This window comes from Bos indicus x Bos taurus, chromosome 4 (genome assembly GCF_003369695.1).
Source record: "Bos indicus x Bos taurus breed Angus x Brahman F1 hybrid chromosome 4, Bos_hybrid_MaternalHap_v2.0, whole genome shotgun sequence".
In the NCBI taxonomy this organism is placed as follows: domain Eukaryota; kingdom Metazoa; phylum Chordata; class Mammalia; order Artiodactyla; family Bovidae; genus Bos; species Bos indicus x Bos taurus.
In genome coordinates, this window is record NC_040079.1 from 88,660,281 (window position 1) to 88,684,645 (window position 24,365).

Sequence of the window (24,365 nt, forward strand, 5' to 3'; positions counted from 1 at the left end):
GAGGAGAGAAGGCCATGTTTTGCTGAAATTCAGTATGAAACAGACGCTCAGTGAGGTAGAGAACCCTTGCATTGAAAAGAAGAGTAGCAGGAGGACCCTCGCTGTTCAGAGGAGGCCGGTGCTGAATGGAATGGCAGACAGAGGGGAGGGGCTTCATGGAGAATGGTAAGCCAGGCTAAGACTTTGCAGGTGAAAGCACTGTGACAAAGTCAGAGAGTTGCCACGGTTTGAAGAAATGCCTGCAACAGAGATGTCTTCAGAACAGAAGTCATACATTTTGCATCTTCCTTTTTCTAGCTAGAAGCGAAAACTTTGCTTTTCTCTCGGTGGCTTTTGGGATCAAACACACCTTGTTGTGTTTGTACTATGTTGATTTGGCTGTTGTAGAGGATGCAGAGCCTGGATACTACAGAGGTGGTGGAGAAGAAATACGAGGCACAGCGATGCAGATCCGCAGCGCCCAGGCAGTGGGAATGGCATTAGATCGTGGATGTTTGCATAGGTGGAGGCCAAGAGGGAGAAGGGACACCAGTATACAGGTTGTAGGAGGGGAATCTTAGAAAAAAAATTGTGCTAGAGCTGATGTAGTATCCCACAACCGTAAGGAGACAAAATTTACAGTCTGTGTGAGTTGGGATGATAGTGCCTTGGAAGATAGATTTATTTTTTAAGTTTTAGAAAAAGTTGGGGAAATAATAAAATACATATACTCTGTCATTGCTGGAGCAAAATAGAACAAGTAAATATAGATGGGGCTGGAGAAGGAGATGGTTGCTAATTTACACAGTGTGGGCTGGGCAGGCCCCTTGAGCAAAGACCTGAAGTCACTGAGGGGTGAGCCCCGTGGACGTCCAGGCAAGAGCATTGGACAGAGGTGTGCAAAATGTGTGTAGAGAACAGCAAGGAAGTGAAAGTGGCTGGAGCAAAGTGAACAAGGCAGAAAGAGGTAGATTCCGGACGTCAGGCTGAGAAGTTTGAACTCTCTGGAGGTGAAGAGAATTGAGGAAGCGTAAGCAAGCCCCAAACACAGTGGACTGTGCAGAGTCAAAGACTGGTATGCAGTTGACTGTTATGCCATGAGGTTAGCATCTCTATTTTCCTTACTTATTTCATCCGTGGAGCTTGGAATGTCAAGACAACATTGGCAACTTCTCAGGGACAGAGTGAAACACAAATATATCAGGAATGGGGACGTAAATTCATAGTTTTATTTTGTCAAGTTCCATGAAAACCCCTACTGGTAATTTTTAAACTGTATTGAATTTATAGGTCATTAGATAAATTGGCACTTTGGAGATAAGCATTTCCATTCATGAATCTAGGATTTCATTCCACTTTTTTCATATCTTCAGTACTGTCTTAAAAATGTCTCCTTAAAGCTTTGTACATTTTTTTGCTTAATGTATTCTTTGGCCTTTGGTTACTGTTATTTTTTTGGCTTCTGGTATTTTTAGCTTTTTTTTTTTTAAGTGAAGGTTTCTGTCTTTGTCTTTCATGACAGTTTTTCTTGAAATAAACTTTACCTTTTAGAGTAGTTTCAATTCACAGAAAAATTGAGCAGAAAGTTCCCAGTTCCCATATACCCTGTGTCCCCACATGCCCTGCTCCCTTACTGCCAGCATCTCAGAGGGGTATATTTGTTATAATCAATAGCCTGTATTGACACATCGTTGTCACCCACGGTCCATAGTTTAGGGTTCACTCTTGGTACTGTCCATTTTACGGGTTTGGACTAATGTCTAATAACATGTGTTTATATTATAGTATCACACAGAATCACTTCACTGCCCTTATGCTCTACCTATTTATGCCTCCCTCCCCCATATTCTGGAAATCACTTATGTTACTGTCCCCATAGTTTTGCCTTTTCCAGAACATCACGTGGTTGGAATCATAGAGTAGATAGTCTTTTCAGATTGGCTTTGTTCAGTCAGTAATAGGCATTTAAAGTTCATCCATGTCTTCTACTAACGACTTGATAACTCATTTCTTCCTAGCTTAGAATAATATTCCGTTGTCTGAAAAAAAAAAAAGAATAATATTCTGTTGTCTGAATGTACCGCAGTTTATGTATCTGTTCACCTGCCAGAGGACATCTTGATTGCTTCCAGGTTTTGGCAGTTATAGATGGTATAAATAAACCTTGTATAAACATCCGTGTGTATGTTTGTATACAGGTTTCATCTACACAGACACCTACATGCACACATAGGTTTCAGCTGCTTTGGTGAGTAGCAAAGAGTGTGATTTCTGGACCATGTGGTAAGAGTGTGTTGAGTTTTGTAAGAAGCTGCTTCTGGTGACTACCTTCCCGAGTGGCTGTGCTCTTTGCGTTCCCACCAGCAGTGAACGAGAGTTCCTGTTGCTCTGGATCTTCACCAGCATTTGTTGTCAGTGTTTCAGATTTAGTTGCTTTAGTTTGCATTTTCCTGATGGCATGTGATCTGGAATATCTCTTTGTGTGCTTACTTGTTATCTTTATATCTTCTTTGAAGAGGTGTCTGTTAAAGTCTTTGATCCATTTTTCAGTCAGCTTGCTTGTTTTCTTGTTGAGTCTTAAGAGTTCTGTATATATTTTTGATGATTGTCCTTTTTAGGATATATTTTGCAGGTGTTTTCTCCCAGTCTCTGGCTTGTATTCTCATTCTCTTCACATTGTCTTTGAAAGAGCAAAGATTTTTAATTTTAATAAAGTCAGGCTTATCTTTCTTCTCTTTTGGATCCTGCCTTTGGTGTTATAGCTAAAAAGTCATATCACACACAAGATCATCTAGGTTTTCTTCTATTACATGCTAGACCTTTAAGTCTGTGATCCGTTTTGAGCTCATTTTCATGAAGAGTGTTAGGTCCGCATTTAGGTTCTTTTACGTGTGGGTGTGTGTGTGTCTAGTTGTTCGAGCAGCACTTGTTGAAAACACTATCCTCCTTCCATTTTATTGCCCTCTCTCCTCTGCCAGAGGTCACTTGACTGTATTTGTGTGGGTTTATGTCTGGGCTCTGTTCTCTTCACTGCCCTGCTTGTCTGTGCTTTCGCCAGTGCCACCCTGTTTGGGTTACTGTAACTTTACAGTGCGTGTTGGTAGGGCACTGTCAGCCTCCCAGCTTTTTCTCCTTCAACATTGTTCTGGCTATTCTGGGTATTTTTCCTCTCCATATATACTTTGAATCAGTTTGTTGATCCACATCTGTTATCTTTTCTAATTGTTTATTTTTCCTGCATGAGAATTCTTATTTTTGTTCCTATCAAAAGTGTTGAACTTAAATGAATTCTAATAGCTAGTTTTAAAATTACCTGGGGTTTTCTTTATAGGCAAATACAGTGTCTATCAATTATGACTATTTTATCTGTCTTACCAACCCAAGTAACTCCCCTTTTTTCCGCTCATGCTATTTCATTAGCTAGGGTCCTGTGATACATAAATTGAATAATAAAAAAGATAGTTAGCATCCTTACTTTGTCCCTGACAAAATTAAATAAGTTTTCTGACTAGAAAAATAGAGTAAACAAAGAAGATCATTTTTAGAGAAAAACAGACTTTTCTGTGCCATATTCCCCAAACTACAACAAATTTGGGAAACCGTCTAGGGGCAAAAATAACCAAGATGATATTGCAATATTCAAAGAATCCAAATGTGGACTTCAGGAGACAGCCACCTGATTTGTCCCACACTTCTGCTGCTGCATTTGGCCTTGAGAGTAGATGGAAAATCATAGCGGCAAAGTGTGAGAACCTAACTCCTAAGTATGGCTTTGGTTCCTTTATCAGATTCTAACTGAGCACCTACTCTAGGGCACTGGCGGCACGGTGGTGAGCAAGGACAAATACGGCTCCCTGCTATTTTAAAATCACGTTGTTTATTTCAGAGATAAATAAACGTGAGTAAGTCAATGGCTGTCTGAAAAAGGATAATGTATTACTATGTAGTTAGGAGGTGATAAAATGAACTGTTAAACACAGCCTTAATTAAACAGAATTTTAGCTGCAGAATGGTGCTTTCTGTATGCTCATTAAAAAAAAAAAAACTATTTTGATTTTTTTAAGGTAGAATAAGAAGAAACTGGTATACTTCTAATAAAAAAAGTATTGAAATACTAGTTGGCACGTCTGGGGCTTGACAAAAGGAATTGATTGCCTTAATATCTGTCTTGCGGTGGAACTGCTAATTAGGGCTCAGGTGGTCATGCCAGATTTACGTCTCTCTGTGAAGGGTTGTGAAAACAAGAATTAGTATAAAGAAAGAGTTGTTTGGTTTCAGCTGTCCTCCAAACAGAAATAAAAGTAATTGCCAATTGATAGATTATATAGATGACTCAAGGATCTAGCTTTGTAAAAAATCTATTTTGTTGTAATTTTCTAAGAAGCCATTAGGATGAGTCTTTAAACAGTTTTCTCCTCGAAATGCTAACCTTAGTGAATATGAATAGCATTTTAAGGCTTCACACGGTTAACACAGATATCCTTGCACTTGTTTCTTTTTTGTTGAATTGCTGATTCTACTGCGAATTGTTAGAGTCTTAGGAACATTTTCTTCCCCCTTTCAAGGGAATCCACAGCCAAAGCATGTTTAGCTCTCAGTATCTTTAGATTAGATGAAATTTGTGCCATGGTGGGCTTTTATTTCTGGAAAGCCAGAAATCTCATATTGGTAAACCTCTTTGGCAGTTTTTATATTTCACTCTCTCTCCTAGTCCATACCTAGTTAAATGTTTTAAAACTAAGTATCGAGGATATTAATGTTTGGAAAACACAGAAGAGGTTCTAGACTCTGTTTGTACCATTAAATGTCTTTGTGACTTTGGTAAAGGGATTCCAATTTGTATTGTATCATAAGGGGGTGGGTATAGAATGTAGGAACCTTCGTGATTCCTTCCAGCTCCAATATTTAATTATAATAGTATTTTCATTAATTTCTTTCATTATCCTTAATGGAGTCACAACCTTGGGAATGTTTTATTCAGGACTCTTAGGGACAAGTGAGAGAAAAATAAACTGAAAACCACAAAGGCTCAGGGCATCTGTGGAGCTAATCAGTCTCAGCAGGAGAGAACCTCTTTCCTGGTAAGGCCCACGGAGGTCTCAGCGGGGACTTTGCTGGAAGGATGGAATGCCCATCTCTGGAGCAGTGGAAGCTTGGATGGAGGGCAGGATACAGAGGTTAAGTCCCACGAACTGAGGCTGGGGCAGGTGTGGCTCCCCAGAGAAAACCAGCAGGAGAGGGATGGCTGCTGGGGCAGAGTGCTCACCACAGGAGGAATTGCTTGTATTGTCTGAATCTCGTGATTCAGAGAGGATTTAGAGGGAAATGTCGTGCCTGAGAGTACACAGGTTAAGGCTGCAACCAGTGCAAACCCAGGCTTTCCAACATCCAGTCTCTAGTTTTCCTAGCTACGCTGCGTCCCCTCCCTTGTTATTATGGGGAGTAAAGATTTGGTTTATGGAAAGGCATTCACATTTTCTACTTTTGTTTCTGGGAATGGAAAAGAATCGAGTGAAAACTTACATTTTTCAAGCAGTAAATAGCAGCAATTTCCCCCCCTCATTTTCAAGTAAATTAGCCAGGGATTCAGGTTACCATGTTATTTTTGTACCAAGATATTTTATTATTTCTTTGGGATGTTAAATATATATATAAAACATAAAATTGTATAAAATAGTTTTACCTACTGTGTTTAGTTTTAGCTTTTAGAAACATTATTTTTAATAGGCCAGAAAGGATGAGAAGGAAGCCCGAGTTTTACATTCACGTTAAATTATTTCTCCTGGCCTCAGAAATCCTCTTTGTTTGTTCAATCATCTTTGATTCCATGAAATTAAAAGACGCTTACTCCTTGGAAGAAAAGTTATGACCAACCTAGATAGCATATTGAAAAGCAGAGACATTACTTTGCCAACAAAGGTCCGTCGAGTCAAGGCTATGGTTTTTCCAGTGGTCATGTATGGATGTGAGAGTTGATTCCTATACTCAAGCTTAAATAGGCATCTGAATGGGTATGTGATTTCTCCAGCTTGGTTATTAACATTTGCTGTATACTGAACGGTGTGTTTGTAAAACATTCAACAGGTGACCGCGGGATCTGGTAATCTGGGTGAACCCATCAGACAAGTTGAGGGCCTTTTATTATCTGGCTAAATTCCTAGCTTTGAAGATCTACTGCTGGTAACAGTCACTGGTCACCAATAACTCGTTACAAGAACTTAAGCAGTTCTAAGCCCCTTTGTGAGATTGGCAGGGAGTCAGTGCTGACAGGAAGCTCTGCAGAGAGGGTTGAGGTCTGACACAATTGAAGGGACATGTTCTCCTTCAGGGCAGAAGCTTCCCACACAGAAGACATCCCCATCGCTTTGTCATGAAAAATGAAATAGATGGACTGATTATTTTTAACAGTAGAGAAAGGTTTCTCCCTTCTGCACCTTTAGAAAAAGAAAAATAACCATTAAGCCAATGGAATTGCTTCTACTTTTATGGTCCTCTAACTTTTTACTTTTTATTTTAATGGAGCACAGTGTTTGACTTCATTCTCTCATGAACACATTGCTCATAAAGGAGAACGCACAGTAAAATGGGATTTTAGAGTGGATGGTAATAATAAAATTAAGGGCCATCAAAGGCAGACTTAACGGCTGGTACAATTATTGCTATCTCAAACCCCTTTCTGGTTTCTTGTGATTAACTTGCTATTGAAAAAATTTTAAATGCTTTGAAAGTATTAATAAAAGCTGTAGTAATCCTGTCTTGAATAGTTTTTTTCCATCTAATCTCTGAGTGTGCTAATAATGTTCAAACTAGAAAATGCTAGTTTATAACGACAGAGGTCTATTGGCTGTATTCTACGCAGTTGAGATATTATGCTTTATTTTTAGTGGTATTTTCAACCCCTTAAAAATTTAAAGTCTTCCCCACCCTGTCTTCACAGGGCGCCCCGTCTCCTCTCGGAGCTGACGTTTTCACATGCTTTGTGTTGTGTCCTCTTCTCCTTTGCCGCCTTCTGGATGTTGAGCCGGCAGGGCCATGGCTCTCGTTCGTGGTCAGCACAGACCCACACCGATTGTCTTGTTAGCCCCACTAACAAATGTGCTATTTAGCATTTGTCAACCAAGAGGAAAGAAGTAGCATGTGTTTTCCCCCAAAATCATCAACACGACATTCTGGTCTTCCTGATTGAGGATCTAGGATGTTTTCCTGAGAAGAGAGAGCTTTGCCTAACACCATGCTGATTGTTGAAGTTTGTAAAAATCTCCCCCTTCTCGGTGCTATAATAACTCCTTGTTCTAATATTTCCAGAGGCTCTTCTGCCAGCTGACGGATTTTGTACATTCACATCCCGTCTCCACCAGTGCATGTTCTTACTAAACAGAGATCAATTCAGTGGTTGACAAGTTGTATCTTTCTTTTTTATTTAATGGCATGAAACCATAATAAGAGTCTTGAAACAGTCATTGTCAATGCAATGCAAAGTTAAAACTTACTTGAAAATGTAAAAATCTTCCTATCAAGAAAATAATAGCATCAATAAAACCCAGAAACAATTGAAAATGCATGAGGCAGATGCTTTGTAAATTTTTTCTAACTCTCCCACTGGGATACGAAGAAAATTGCCTTTAAAAAAAGAATCCCATGACACTGTCTTTTGTAATTAGAGCTATTAAGTCAAAATGATAAATAACCATTCAGTGACATACCATAAAAGAAAATAGCTCTTTGCCCTGTTTTCTCCTGAATAGCAAGGTATCTGAGAGCAACCAGCATGGAAGTTGGGCTCTTTTTAACCCTGAGGGTTACTTAGAATTTAGGAAATTAGAAAGGCAAGATGATTTTCTTTTTCCTCCTTCTACATGGTTGTGTCCATTAAGAGAGTAAATGGAACTGATTTGCCAAGGAGGTGAAGAATGGTAATAACCACAGCAGAGTGTGCGTGCGAGTGCAAGGTTTAGAGGCCTTTGTTTTTAAAAATGCACTGCAGAAACTCTTCAGTGAAGGAAGGTAATGTTTATAAGGCTCAGTAGACAAAGGTATTTATCACTCCAATGGGAGCTTGTTCTTGTTTTAGGGAACCAGATACCGGAAGGGGGAACTGAGCACTGATGCTCTCTGGTCTCATGTGGTCCAGGACAATGATTTTACACCATTCAGATTCTTAGCTGTTATTGCCTGTGTCTTATAAACGTGGCCAAACCTTGGGAAACCGTTTCCTGCGGTTTGGAGCAGAGAGTTGGGTGGAAGGTGGGACAGACATAAAGTGGGGACTCCACAGTTTTCTGTTTGAGCATGGAAAGCTGGCTGCCAGCACTACAGCTCCTGGGAACGTGTTTTCTTTGAGCAAACTAGATGAGTGTAATGAGTGTACCCTGTGCATAAATTCAATATTCATTCTACACACAAGGTCAAATGAAAGTTAATGACCATTTGCACACCAGAGATCTGAAACCCACATTTTATTTCTTTCTCATAATGACTAAAAAGGATAGCAATTTATATTTAAATTGATTTAAATTTCAAAGCATAAACACAGAGGTCTCCATGGTACCCTTTTTTAGCAGTGAAACTTCCTGGTAGGGCTCAACTTTCATAAAAAATTCAGTCCCATCCCATGCAGGCTCCCCAGTGTGGACCATTTTTTTGTTTTCTGTGGAGCAGCCCTGTTCCCACCCTGCTGGGTTAGCAACACCAAATTAGAGCCCAGCAATGCAATCAGAACCACTTTCTTTAATGATTTAGGTTTTGCATTTGTTGAGTTAATTAGCTGATGGAGGCAACTAATGGGTGTCTTTAATACACTGTTGATGGGGTGGCTTCTCTAGAGCCTGCCGGCTCCTTTGTTCTTGGTCTTCTGGGGTTTCGGAACTGCTTCCCAGAAGAACATATGATATATGCCTCCCTGAGTCTGGAGGCCAGCCTGGGAGGCTAGTATGCTAATTACCAAGTGCCCCAGAAGGACGAGCATCCACTTAAAACCCTGTATCTGACTAATTCTGTGTGTTTGAATGAAGTTTTACATGGAGGGGGTCGAGGTGCATGGGTAAGGAGGGTGGGGAGAGTGACCTGTGATCCATTTTTACAGTTAAAAATGCTGTGATTGCTTCTCTGTATACACCCAAGGTACAAAAGAAAAGCAGTTGGTAGGTGTTTTAAAATATTAGAATAGTTAAGGAAATATTACAAGAACGAGATGATGGGATAATTAAATGGGAAGGTATATTAATGGCTAAAATGGTGTCTTATGAACTAAAATATTCCTTAAGTAGAGGAATCCTTGTTGTATGCTGTTCTTACAAAGTTATGAAATTCTGTGGTCTGGTGAACACAGTCAGCTACCAAAATCTGGCAGTCTTGGACATGCAGTCAGAAAATCTGGGCTGTGTTCACTCTGGCAAGTCACTGGCTCCCCTCAGCCTCAGGTTCTTCTTCTTCTTCTTCTTTTTTTTTTTTTAAATAAAAGGAAGAGGCTGGGCTTGGTTGATGCTGGAGGGCCATGCTGAGTCTGCAGGTCATGCCCTCAGGGCCAAGTATTAGGTGGTATTCTTTGCTGTCTGTTTAGGCAGAATGTAAGAATAATAACTGCTGATAACTTAGTATCTTTTCCAAACATTTTTTCATTTTTTCCTTAGTGAAGATCTGCAGATGGGCCCCTCCCCCACCTTTTTCAGGGAACATTTTCTGCTCTCATTTGTATTGACAAGTAAGCACACTCGAGGGAAATCTTTGTCTTGGCCACATGACCCAGCTATTGTCCATCATTCGTCACATTAAAAGTCTAATTGTATAAACAGCCATGAAAATGGAGCTGTTTTCAGTAAAACTGAAAATGACAGGCACAGTGTGTGTAAATATAAGTTAAATAATGTGCCATAGTATGTAATGCAAAGTACACAATTTGATTCAACTGAATTATATTAGAAAAAGTGAGCCAGTTATGATAAAAGTGAAATTTATGTCACATACTGTTCTTTCTGCTTAATGTGACACATAAGTGCTTAACATCTGACGATTTCTTAATCAGACATTGTCTTTGTAAGTGGACAAATTGTGGTTCTAGTCACTTGCAATTTTCAGATAGTTATAAAAATATTGCATTTTAATACTACAGTGATATCTGTTTTTGGAATGAGATTGATGATAAAAATTTTGGAGACAATGAAGACTTCTCTTTACAACTTCAGCGATACATTTTGACATTAGTCTTTTTGGTTGGAGATGAGGAAACAGATGGATAGATTATTTTTTTAAATAATTTTAGGTTTCCTTCTGAATGATTGCATCAGAATTCCTGCTTAACTAAATAAAATTTTGATTTTCTAAAGTTCCTTAAGTTGAGTTGGACAACTGCCCAACTTTACAATGTTTCTTGACCTGAGTGGAAATTTTGTCATGTGAATGGTAACAGAATTAAAAGCTTTCATGCATTGGCAGTAAAGCCTTTGTAAACGAAGAGAAGTACTACCAAGCTTTATTTAGTGGGCAGACTCAGGAATAAGCAAATACTCCTACTGAAGTTTCTATACTGAACTTACCAGAAAGACCTTTGGGTCAGGGAGGGAGGGCCCACTAGTTTAAAGAGGAAGTGAATTTAACCTTGGCTGTAAGTGAGTGCACATGATCCACAGCCACATCCTGATAAGTTGTGGGCAGGACCCCAAGTTGACAGGACTAAAGGGATTGTCTGCTTCTCCTTTTGCCAAAAGGGGGCTAACTTCTGTGTGTTGCAAATGCAGATACAGAATAGAAACAAAGCATTTGCTTTAAGACCTATTAAAATTAATGGAGAAAGTTTATATCTTATCGTATTATTGTCTTCTGGTAGAAAAATGACTGTGAGAAATTTGAGATTGAGGTTATCTTTATACCATTAGAAACAGTTGGAAGCTTTTAGAAATGGTGCCCATTTTTCTTCCACTCTAGCTGAAATAGAAGAGCATGACAGATATGATTGCCATCTTAGTTCTTATGTTTCTGTTTTCTTCATTTCGATTTTTAGTTTTGTTTTCATATGTTTAGAAGGCCCATTTCCATATCCTAGTTCTGAAGGTAGAGCGAGGTAAAGGTTCTTTTCTTCGGCCTGAGGGAGGCCTTATAGAGCAAACACAAATTTATCAAATAGTAGTAAGAAAACAAATTTCCACCTTCAGGTAGGGGGAAGTAACAGGGATTAGAGGTCATCCATAGGCCCTGGCTGGAACCCTCTCTTGCTACAGTGGAGGAGGGTATGGGTGTTGTCCCAGCACCCTGCTGCCCCAGGGAATGTCTTTCCACCTTGTCTGGTCAGGGGAGGAGCAGATTTCATGCTCTGCTCTCATGGTGTTAGAGCAGCACCTAGGCTGTATAGGCTTGGTCACTGGGCACCTTGGACCCTTCAGTCATCTCAGAGTCATCACTGAAACTAATTACTGGTGTGGAATTCAGGCTTATCGTTTGTACCCGAATCCAAGTTGTTGAAGCTGCTTCATTTTGCTACTAACATTAGGCCTACTTAAGTCAACTAATTTCAGGGTTAACCTTGTAATCAAGAGGACAGTTTCATCAAAATATTACCTTTATATGAGTGGTTCAGGTCCTTCCAAGGGAGTTTTCCTGGGGCCTGCTTTAGTGCAGTTATTCATTACCTTGATACTTCAAGAAGAAAGTCAGACCAATAAAACAGCCTGTAGTTTCTATCAATTGTATATGACAAAGCAAAATACATAGACTTTGATTTGAGAGGAGAGATGGCTGGCTGAGTGCCGTCAGCGTGGATGTGGAAAGGAGTCTGGCTATCAGCCAGCGCTAGTGCTGTATCAAGACGTTTTTCTTTCCACATATATCTTGGCTAAGTTTTCTTGTAATCTTATGAGATTAGTTTAGGAACCATTAGAGCACTTATACTAATACTCAAAAATGGCAACAGATTGTCAGAATTATTCACTGTGGTGAAATGTAGATGGGAAATGCTTTCTTCTTCGTTTTCATCAGCTGTGCTGTATGGTCTTACCTAGTGCCAGTGAGCTTCTAGATCTTACCTGTTTCTGATTCAAACTTTCTTTGTGGTGAGCGATCTGTTCAGGATGTTGGTCCTGCCTGAGTCTGGTTTAAATCTCCCTTCTTGGGCCACTTAGTTTCTGGCATGAGAGGGTCCTGTGGTGGCGTGGGCTCCTCTGATCTCTGAAGCAGTGCCCCTGCCACTGCTGCAGGCTTGGTGGATCTGCAGGGGGCCTCTGCTTGCTGTGGTATCTGCAGCGGCAGTTAGGGGCCCAGCGCGGCTGGCTCTGTGTCTGGACCTTCCTTGGGCCTCTGGCCCCATACTGCCTCTTGCTGGAGCTGTAACCCCCACTGCTTCCCTGCTACAGGCTCCAGGCAGCCCCTGGATGAGGGCACTTCCACTGCCAGCCCCTCTTCCTGGGCCACAGAGGTACTTCTGAGTCCTTTCAGACTTCCCAGCCAGGGAAGGAAGAGCAGCTCAGAAAAGTAAGCCCTACCCCTTGTCTGCTCCAAGCCTTACGGTGCTCACAGATGATCCCCTGTGAGTGTGCTGGCCCCGGGTGGGGCTGGGGTAGGGTTCAAGGCCGTCTCCCACCGTGTAGGTGTGCTAACCAGCACTCCCATCCTTAGCGTCCCCTCAATCATCCACCCACCCAAGCCTCAGAGCCAAGCCCACCGGGGAGCTCAGGCCCACTGTTCTGACCTGTTTCTGCTTCCTCTTTCTGCTGCCCCATCCCATGATCCACTTGTAGCAACACAGAGATGAGCTTGACCTTTTCTTACCCATTACTTCCTGACTGTCTCCTTGAGGGAGATAAACCTGTGGCTTAGCTATCCCAGGAGAGAGAGCTCTGCAATCTAAGACTTTTAGAGTGGGTTCTTGATGTGCAGAGGAGAATGACATTCTTTACCGTGTTTGCCCTTTCAAGCCTGTTGTCTTGTTGCAAAATTCTTTGGGTGTCAGGATGCAAATATGATTGGCTTCATCTTTATGCTCCTTATCTTCTGCTCTCCCCAGGCTGTATGAGGGTCTGATTAGGGAGAAGATTCCATCCAGAGATGAAAATGGAAAAGAAAAAAGCACATTACATGCTTTGTAGCTTAATTACCCTTGATTAAGCACTTGACTGCCATCCTTTTTTCCACACACCTACCCTGTGGGGTTGTGGCTCTGATCACCCCCTTCTGCAGGTAATGAAGTTTAAGATTGGTGAGTTGATGTGACTTGACAAAGGTCATATACTAGAAATAGTGTAGAAATGATGCCATATTTTCTCCCATATTTGTAATAAAAGGACATTAAAAAAAAATCCAGTGGGATAGAGTTCATTGAAGGTTAAGGAAAGTTTTCAGATATTTCCTAGCCATCTCTTGGCCTATCTGCTCCCTCCCACCCCCACAATGATTGAGTGATTGGACCATTTGGTGTCTTTGCTTGTATCAGTATTTACAAACATAAGGACTTTGAGGGGATTCTTGGCGGTTCCTCTGCATGTTTTAGAATTTCGCTGTAATGTCAAGGGAAGATTCAGCAGTATAATTGCTGACAATTCAGGAACAACAACAACAGAAAAATAGCATCATGTGAGAAGTGTTTTAATGTAAATAAACCTTGTTTTTGGAATGTAGACTCCTTGCCTACTATAAAACCTTAGTTAACAAGACTCTCTGTGTAGATCTGACCTGTTATGTTTTCTGGTTTACAGTCCTTGAGGCAAAATTTCGTAGCTGTGAAAAGCAATTTAAGAGACTCAAGTTCAGTTCTGGCTGAGTCCCTTACTGTGAAGTAGTGGCTCCCAGACATTTGTTTTCTTATGCTGTGAAATGGAGCAAAGGGCATATGCCTCTGAGGCTTCTGGAAGTAGGAGAGAGTTAGACAGCAGAAAGCATGAAGCTGGCATGTAGTTAGGCTTAGAAATAATTTCCTCTTATTTTTGGCTGCACCTTGCGGCACGTGGGAACATAGTTCCCCAACCAGGAATCAAACCTGTGCTGCCTGCAGTGAAAGTGCGGAGTCGACCTCTGGACCATCAGGGAAGTCCCAGATATCATTTTGTTTTACTCCCTGAGATAAATATTTTAAAAACTTTACAATTCTTGGGTGAAACTATACAGAGTAGTGGGATCTTTTTAAATAAATGAACATCTTAAGGTGTCTGAGCATCACTGCTGCTCAAATCTTTGGTCACAGGATTAGCCTGAACCTGTCCTGGCACCAGAACACAATTCTTGCAAGGTGTTTAAAAATGAAAGCCCTTCTGTCTCCCAAGAAAAATGGTGAAGAAAAATGTTTCTAAGCTTAACTCGACTGTTTGTCATTGAGGTTTTATTTTAGTTGAATTGTATATAATCCAACTTCACATTAAAAGGAAACTTGTTTATTTCTAATACATTTCTTCACAAGAAGGACAACCGAACAGGCTGCTGGGCTCAGGTACTGATGAATTCTTTATTACTCTCATCAATGGAGCAAATATTTATGCTCTAATTAAAGGGTACACTTTGCTCTGGTGACATTACCATTTTTCTCTATTGAATAACTTTTCCGTTGGCTGGACATTAATGTATTAAATGTGACTCCAAAGAAAACACCTAGTAGGTAAAAACCTGTTAAGAAGTGGAGGAAAGAAAGTTTGGAGGGTCAAGTCTACTGCAAGGCAAAGGCACAAGAGTTGAAATGGAATCCTCTCTGCTGGGGGCAGGGATAAATCACACCATCAGTCAGGAGACAGGGAAACAGCCCAGAGTCTGTCTCGCCATAGCTTGAGCTGTCTCCAGGCAATTGTGCGGAGTGTGGAGTACCTGATGAAGCAGATGACAGGTTTTCACCTACCTCTGGTTTTAGCCTCTGCACTGTAGATTTATCATGTTGTCCGAGTGCTGTGGATTCCCACTTATCAGCACACCAGTAGTCAAATGTTGGTAAAAGTAAAACATTAGTATTGAGCTCCGTGTGTACTGTTGTGTTCCGTAAGTGGCAAGAGGCAGGAGTCTTCAGGGATGGCAGCGTGACAGGACCAGGCTGGCGATCTGGAAGTGGAGCAGCTGAGTGGAGAATGGATGGAGACAGGGGCTGGCTCGGAGGCTGGGCAATAGTGGCAGAAAGGTGAGAGGTGGCATGGTCATAAGCTATGACAGTGGCAGGGAGCAAGAGGGACAGAAACGTTTCAGAGGTAAAAGTCACAGGATCTAGTGAGAGACGAATGTGAGGGCTGAGGGAAAGAAGAACACGAAGGCTCCTGGTGGTGATCTGAACTAAAGTACAGACCCCAGGAGGAAGGAGAGGCCTGTAAGACATGCTGTGTGTGATGCATGTGATTTCAGACCTCCATGTCCTCCCATTGCATTAAATTGATGCTCTTTCTTGAGGGCAGAGGTGATGCCGCTGCACATGCCATAGCAGCTTGTATGGAGCAGACATGTGATGGTCTCTGAAATGAGCATCCTCAGCACATAACTGGAGATGTGGGCCTGGCACTCAGGGAAGAGGGCAGAGATGGAGACACAGATTTGGGAATAACCCGCATAATGGGGAAAGTTGAAACCATAGGAACAGATAATATCACTGAGGAGAGAGGAAAGAGAGCCTGCAGGAAACTTGCATTTTTTTAGAGGGTTCAACCTGATAAGGACCCAGAAAAGAGAGTTTTAAACAGTCTCAAGTTCAGCTGACAGGCTGAATAGATTGAGATGGAGAGAGTGGTTATTTGTCAGCTTTCAAAGAAAAGGTTGAATGGCACTGGATGGACCAGATTATAATATTGTGGCATGGTGGGATTGTAAATTGGTGCAGTTACTATGGAAACAATATGGAGAGTCCTCAAAAAATTGAAAATAGAACTATTGTGTGATCCAGCAATTCCACCTCAGGGGATATATCCAAAAGAAATGAAAACACTAACTTGAAAAGGTATTTGCACCCGTTTCATAGCAGCATTATCTACAGCAGCCAAGACATGGAAACAGCCTGAGTGTCCACTGATGGACAAATGGATATAGAAAAACGAAACTCATCAGTTCAGTTCAGTTCAGTCGCTCAGTTGTGTCCGACTCTTTGCGACCCCATGAATCGCAGCACGCCAGGCCTCCCTGTCCATCACCAACTCCCAGAGTTCACTCAGACTCACGTCCATTGAGTCAGTGATGCCATCCAGCCATCTCATCCTCTGTCACCTCCTTCTCCTCCTGCCCCCAATCCCTCCCAGCATCAGAGTCTTTTCCAATGAGTCAACTCTTCACATGAGGTGGCCAAAGTACTGGAGTTTCAGCTTCAGCATCATTCCTTCCAAAGAAATCCCAGGGCTGATCTCCTTCAGAATGGACTGGTTGGATCTCCTTGCAGTCCAAGGGATTCTCAAGAGTCTTCTCCAACACCACAGTTCAAAAGCATCAATTCTTCGGCGCTCAGCCTTCTTCACGGTCCAACTCTCACATCCATACATGACCACAGGAAAAACCATAGCCTTGACTAGACGGACCTTTGTTGGCAAAGTAATGTCTCTGCTTTTGAATATGCTATCTAGGTTGGTCATAACTTTCCTTCCAAGGAGTAAGGAAAAACCAAACTCATAGGAAAAGAGATGAGATTTGTGGTTACCAGAGGCACAGAGCTGGGGAAGGGGGAGATGGAGGAAGGTGGTCAAAAGATACAAACTTGCAGTTATAAGAGGGCAATGAGTACTGGGGTGTAAAGCACAACACAGTAACTATAGCTAGCACTGCTCTATGGTGCATACAGAGTAAATCCTAAGAATATTCTTCACAATGAAAATTTTTTCCTTTTTTCTTTTTTTATTATTGTATCTGTAAGAGAAGATGGATGTTAGCTGAACCGACTGTAGTAATCACTTCTGTACATGTTAAACTTATACAGAGATGTATGTCAATTATTATTCAATAAAACTGGAAAAAAGAATACATAAAACTAAAGAGTCAAAAGAATATTAAAAATACTATATGACATGACTCAATGGTGAATGCTGACCACTATTTTTCAAATTTCACTACTAAAAACATATATAATGGTGAGTTAAGGCTTGTAACTGCTTTTCCCCTTACTTTTTTAAAGATTAAAAAAGATCTGAGCATTTGGGAGCACTTGTGGGATATATGTAGATAACATGGCCTTCACTGGTGGCTCAGATAGTAAACAATCCGCCTGCAATCCAGGAGACCTTGGTTCAATCCCTGGGTCGAGAAGATCCCCTGGAGAAGGGAATGGCAGCCCACTCCAGTATTCTTGTCTGGGATATCCCATGGACAGAGGAGCCTGGCAGGTGACAGCCCATGGGTTCGCAAAGAGTTGGACAGAACTGAGTGACTGAATGAATATGCTCTGCCAGCATGTCTTGCTGGTAGCTCATTTCCATGCCTTCTCACAGGGCTGCTCTCCTTGTTGGATGTGGATAGAGTCTTGTTGAGGGGGCTCCTAAAATAAATAGTACGACCTTTTTCCAGGAAATGGCACCAAAAACATAGCTGGTTATTCGGATAATGAGAAACAGGGTTCTGCCTCCCATGGCTGGGAATACCTTCTGTGTTTTCCTAACATATTTATGTCCACAACCCGCAGGACATTCAGAGGAGCCTGACCTGGCACACATCTAATTCCAGGTTTTTGAGAAATACTGAACTTTACCAGTTGCAGTACATTTTGACCTTTAAGTTTTTTCCTATTCTTTCCACTGTATTCTGTTCTATTTCATTAAAAAAGAAATGGAAAGAAGTCCTGGTCAGGAAACACATGAATGAATTTGCAGTTTGACTTGCTGTTACTGCTCTGTGCTTGACTGAGGGTGACTTGAACTGCCACAGACACAACATTTTATACAGGAGGATTGTATAAAATGAGAATGTTTTTACCTGCCCAACTCTGTAGGTTTTTTGAACATCAGATGAGACCCTTTGTGAAAGAGCTTTCCCTCTGTAAAACTACTGCACAGGTAAAGGGTGACATTTTTGGCAAAACTTTAATTCTTGGCAAAGTACTCAATGAATTACTTTTCTTAACTCTATTTGCTAATTTCTCACATTGAAACACTGAATTTCTGTCTGTAATACGATTTTGGTTGATCTGTAAATTAAAAAAACAGTCTGGTTGATTTTTAAAGAGCGCTCTCAACTATAGTCACTTCGTACATTAGAGTCATTGTATTTAATGACCTGTTGGTTTGGCTTTGACTTTTACAACACTGATCAGGAATTAAGTAAACGTCATTCTGAAAGAGCATCAATCCCCTTTGTGTTTCAATAACAGTTTTAACAGAGTTGTTAGGAGAGTTTTCTTAGCAACCATCCCAGTTAAGTCATGGGGAGAGAGAACCTCTTGTCCCCAAGGCAGCAAGACGGTGACAGTCAGGAGAACCCTGGCATCCTCAGAGGCTGTCACCAGTAACCCCTCTTGAATTGCTCTTGGCTAACCTCAGATATGCAGATGACACCACCCTTATGGCAGAAAGTGAAGAAGAACTAAAGAGCCTCTTGAAGAAAGGGAAAGAGGAGAGTGAAAAAATTGGCTTAAAGCTCAACATTCAGAAAATTAAGATCGTGGCATCTGGTCCCATCACTTCATGGCAAATAGATGGGGAAATAGTGGGAACGGGTTGACTTTATTTTTTGGGGCTCCAATATCACTGCAGATGGCGATTGCAGCCATGAAATTGAAAGACACTTACTCCTTGGAAGGAAAGTTATGACCAACCTAGACAGCATATTAAAAAGCAGAGACATTTCTTTGTCAACAAAGGTCCATATAGTCAAGGCTATGGTTTTTCCAGTAGTCATGTATGGATGTCAGAGTTGGAGTATAAAGAAAGCTGAGCACCGAAAAATTGATGCTTTTGAACTGTGGTGTTGGAGAAGACTCTTGATACTCCCTTGGACTACAAGGAGATCCAACCAGTCCATCCTAAAGGAGATCAGTCCTCGGTGTTCCTTGGAAGGACTGATGTTGAAGCTGAAACTCCAATCCTTTGGCCACCTGATGTGATGAACTGACTCATTTGAAAAGACCCTGATGCTGGGAAAGACTGAAGGCAGGAGAAGGGGATGACAGAGGATGAGATGGTTGGATGGTATCACGGACTCAATGGACATCAGTTTGGGTGGACTCCGGGAGTTGGTGATAGACAGGGAGGCCTGGCGTGCTGCAGTTCATGGGGTCGCAAAGAGTTGGACACGACTGAGCGACTGAACTGAACTGAACTTACAAAGAGATACAGTTAAACTCACATAACTCTTATGTGAGTTAGTGCTAATTAATCCACGTATATTCTTAGTTCTCTTGCGGGCTCTCTCTTTACCATTTGCAGTGTATGCTTCAGGTCTTGTACTGTGACTTTTGTTGTGGTAAGTTATTTTCAAAGGCCTTTTCTGGCTCTTGGACTCTGTGTGTTGAGAGATAAGGGGATGGTTTGTGTTGGCAGAGAGCAAGGCTTCACGCCTCCCTTGGTCCCAGAAGCTGTCATTCCTGTATCTTTGTGCCATGGGAGGGAACCGTCCAGAATCAATATTTGCAGAGGAAAATTTCCTCCAGCAGATTCTTATTCTGATCAGATAAAAGAATTCAGCTCAAAATCCAAGTAACTGCTTCCTCCTTGTTCTACCAGATGAGCCACACTCTGAGGAGGCATGGAGAGAGAAAGTGCCCCCATGTAGTCGTAGACATTGATCTTCACATTAAAGCATCAATAAGGCATTCTCTTTTAGGTGTCGTCCATGAGACTTCATGGGGTGATTATAAATCCTCAGAAGGCCGTGATAAATAAGGTGGTTTTTTTTTCTCAAGTGGTATACGTGAGCCACTAGCTAAAAATGCATTCTTAGAATCATATTTTTTTCAGTATTTCCAATAAAATACTGTTGTGTGTAGTAAGGGACCACACTGTTTTCTTCATTATCGGGGTGCTGAGGTTGAGTCCAGTAGCACTTTGAGCGTCTCTTCTTTACCCATGTTGTGATCAGTTACTAAGTTACCTTTGTGACATGCTTTTAACATACTTGTGTTTCTAATTCTCTCTCTGTTAACCACATGTAACCCTGGGCAACACATTTTGAGATCTTCAATATGTGATGAGAAATGTCACATTGTTGTTGAGGAAAAGCTAGAAATACAGGACTGAATTCTTATCCCAAGTATGCGTTTTTTGGTTATCTTCTCTTTGTTTCGTTCTAGTTGTATGTACTAAGAATTATGTCTATATTTCAAAAATAGTGTGAACTCTCAATCATGAAATTGTAATTCACCATCCTGCATGTTGTCTGAATGTTGAGTTTTAAGCCAACTTTTTCACTCTCCTCTTTCACTTTCATCAAGAGGCTCTTTAGTTCCTCTTCACTTTCTGCCATAAGGGTTGTGTCATCTGCATATCTGAGGTTATTGATATTTCTCCCGGCAATCTTGATTCCAGCTTGTGCTTCGTCCAGCCCAGCATTTCTCATGATGTACTCTGCATATAAGTTAAATAAACAGGGTGACAATATACAGCCTTGATGTACTCCTTTCCTTGTTTGGAACCAGTCTGTTGTTTCATGTCCAGTTCTAACTGTTGCTTCCCGACCTGCATACAGATTTCTCAAGAAGCAGGTCAGGTGGTCTGGTATTCCCATCTCTTTCAGAATTTTCCACAGTTTATTGTGATCCACACAGCCAAAGGCTTTGGCATAGTCAATAAAGCAAAAGTAGATGTTTTTCTGGAACTCTGTTGCTTTTTTGATGATCCAACAGATGTTGGCACTTTGATCTCTGGTTCCTCTGCCTTTTCTAAATCCAGCTTGAACATTTGGAAGTTCACGGTTCATGTACTGTTGAAGCCTGGCTTGGAGAATTTTGAGCATCACTTTACTAGCATGTGAGATGAGTGCAATTATGCAGTAGTTTGAGCATTCTTTGGCATTGCCTTTCTTTGGGATTGGAATGAAAAATGACCTTTTCCAGTCCTGTGACCACTGCTGAGTTTTCCAAACTTGATGGCATATTGAGTGCAGTACTTTCACAGCATCATCTTTTAGGATTTGAAAAAGCTCAACTGGAATTCCATCACCTTCACTATCTTTGTTCGTAGTGATGCTTCCTAAGGCCCACTTGACTTCACATTCCAGGATGTCTGGCTCTAGGTGAGTGATCACACCATTGTGGTTATCTGGGTCATGAAGATCTTTTTTGTATAGTTTTGTGTATTTTTGCCACCTCTTCTTAATATCTTCTGCTTCTGTTAGGTCCATACCATTTCTGTTTTTTATTGTGCCCATCTTTGTGTGAAATGTTCCCTTACTATGTCTGATTTTCTTGAAGAGATCTCTAGACTTTCCTATTCTATTGTTTTTCTTTATGTCTTTATATTGATCACTGAGGAAGGCTTTCTTATCTCTCCTTGCTGTTCTGTGGAACTCTGCATTCAAATGGGTATATCTTTCCTTTTCTCCTTTGCCTTTAGCTTCTCTTCTTTTCTCAACTATTTGTAAGGCCTCCTTAGACAACCATTTTGCCTTTTTGAATTTCATTTTCTTGGGGATAGTCTTGATCACTGCCTCCTGTACAGTGTCACGAACCTCTGGCCATAGTTCTTCAGGTACTCTATCAGATCTAATTCCTTGAATCTATTTGTCACTTCTACTGTGTAATCCTAAGGGATTTGATTTAGGTCATACCTTAATGGTCTAGTAGTTTTCCCTACTTTCTTCAATTTAAGAAAGTGAAAGAGGAGAGTGAAAAAGTTGGGTTAAAACTCAACATTCAGAAAACTAAGATCATGGCATCTGGTGCCATCATTTTGTGGCAAATACATGGTGAAACAGTGGAAAAGGTGACAGACTTTATTTTTGGGGGCTCCAGAATCACTGCAGATGGTGACTGCAGCCATGAAATTAAAAGATGCTAGCTCCTTGAAAGAAAAGTTATGACCAGCCTGGACAGCATATTTAAAAGCAGAGACATTACTTTTCCAGCATACATCCATATAGTCAAAGGTATGGTTTTTCCAGTAGTCATGTATGGATGGATGTGAGAGTTGAACTATAAAGAAAGTTAAGTGCTGAAGAATTGATGCTTTTGAACTGTGGTGTTGGAGAAGACTCTTGAGAGTCCCTTGGATAGCAAGGAGATCCAACCAGTCCATCCTAAAGGAGATCAGTCCTGAACATTCATTGGAAGGACTGATGCTAAAGCTGAAACTCCAATCTTTTGGCCACCTGATACAAAGAACTGACTCACTGGAAAAGACCCTGATGCTGGGAAAGATTGAAGGCAGGACATGAAGGGCGTGACAGAGGATGAGATGGCTGGATGGCATCACCGACTCTATGGACGTGAATTTGAGTAAGCTCTGGGAGTTGGTGATGGACAGGGAGGCCTGGCATGCTTCAGTCCATGGGGTCACAAAGAGTTGCACACGACTGAGCGACTGAACTGACTGACTGATCCTGCATGTTGTATGATGCATTTATAATAAGATGAAAAAAAGAAATGCACAGAAATCAGAACATTGTTGTTTTAAAAACAAAAACACGCATGTAATGGGCCAAAATACTCCAAAATTTAATTTTCTTTATTTTCATCAAAACTAAAACTTTAAAGAGCAAAAATTCAAATAAAACATAAATTAAGTGCCAAGGTATAGTGAGTACTTAATGCAGGCATAGTTGTTCCCTGTCGGCATATTATTGACTTGCCCTCTAGGAACACTGTTCCTCATTATAGGATGAAGAAAGGCTTCTTACGGTATTTCAGATAGTTTACTTATTTCTACAACCCACTGCATTTTTAAGTGGACTTGTAGATATTATTTTGTATTTTATTTTTCCCTTTTCATTTATGTCTCTAGTTTTTCAGAGAAAATATTAGTGTTTTTCTTTATTCTTAAATTTCCTCCTAATTGGGCAACAGTAGCAACAGAGGGCCCATTTTGAACAAGCATGAATGGAACTTTTTGCTGAAAGCAGAAGAAAAGCTTCTGTCAACTTCTGTTGTTCCTGCCTTGCTTTTTAATGCTCAGCTGGTCGGAGTTATCCTGGTTTTCCATGGAGTTTAAGAGAAGACTTTCCCTCCCTTCTTTTTTCGTAAATGGCTATGTAAGACATAGCTTATGTATGTAGGTGTAGTCAATTTGTGCCTTTTTGGTCACTTGGGGAGAAATTGTTCATCTCAGTTAGTTTTTACAGCACTCACACTGTGTGTGCAGCATTTAGGTGAGCGCCATGGTGAGTGCCACACAGTGGGCATAAGAGACACAAAAAAGCAAAAGGTACATGAAATAATATTCAGTGGGCGACCTCACTGTCAGTAGGTTGCTGTGTTTGGGGCCTGCTGTTGACGGAGAAGGCAAAAAGAATAAGTGGTACAGTCAGCACAAGCAATGACTTATTCTACTTGGGTATCATTCTGGATTGCCTTTTCTCACTAATTTCCCTGCCACCCACCCCCGCCCCCACTCCCATGCAGTTCCTTGCCTCTCCTATTCAGTTCATTGGCAAATTATGTCTCAGAAACACAGCTCAGATTCTCCCTGTCGCTTCAGCTCATCTGCCCCGCCTCCCCCCACCCCGGTCTGTGCTATGGTCATTTCTAGCCCAGATGGTAAGCCATGGTCACTTAACTGGGCTCCCTCCTTCCTGTCTTGCTTCTCCTAAGTCTGGTCTCCTCAAAGCAGGTAAACAGAACTTTTGAAAATAGACATCACGTCATGCAGTTCCCAATTTAAAATTCCTTAGCCAGGCTTCAGCAATATGTGAACCATGAACTTCCAGATGTTCAAGCTGTTTTAGAAAAGGCAGAGGAAATAGAGATCAAATTGCCAATATCCGCTGGATCATCGAAAAAGCAACAGAGTTCCAGAAAAAAACATCTATTTCTGCTTTATTGACTATGCCAAAGCCTTTGACTGTGTGGATCACAATAAACTGTGGAAAATTCTTCAAGAGATGGGAATCCCAGACCACCTGACCTGCCTCTTGAGAAACCTGTATACAGGTGAGGAAGCAACAGTTAGAACTGGACATGGAACAACGGACTGGTTCCAAATAGGAAAAGGAGTACGTCAAGGCTGTATATTGTCACCCTGCTTATTTAACTTCTATGCAGAGTACATCATGAGAACCGCTGGGCTGGAGGAAGCACAAGCTGGAATCAAGATTGCCGGGAGAAATATCAATAACCTCAGATATGCAGATGACACCACCCTTATGGCAGAAAGTGAAGAGGAACTAAAAAGCCTCTTGATGAAAGTAAAAGAAGAGAGTGAAAAAATTGACTTAAAGCTCAACATTCAGAAAACTAAGATTATGGCATCCAGTCCCATCACTTCATGGCAAATAGATGGGGAAACAGTGGAAACAGTAGCTGACAAAATCACTGTGGATGGTGATTGCAGCCATGAAATTAAAGGATGCTTGCTCCTTGGAAGGAAAGTTATGAGCAA

The 24,365-nt window shown here is 41.2% G+C and overlaps 1 protein-coding gene across 3 annotated transcripts in view; it reads left to right on the plus strand.

Annotated features, from left to right (window-relative positions):
- Positions 1-24,365, plus strand: part of RAPGEF5 (Rap guanine nucleotide exchange factor 5) — a 256,576-nt gene that overhangs the window by 116,709 nt on the left and 115,502 nt on the right. The window lies entirely within an intron of this gene.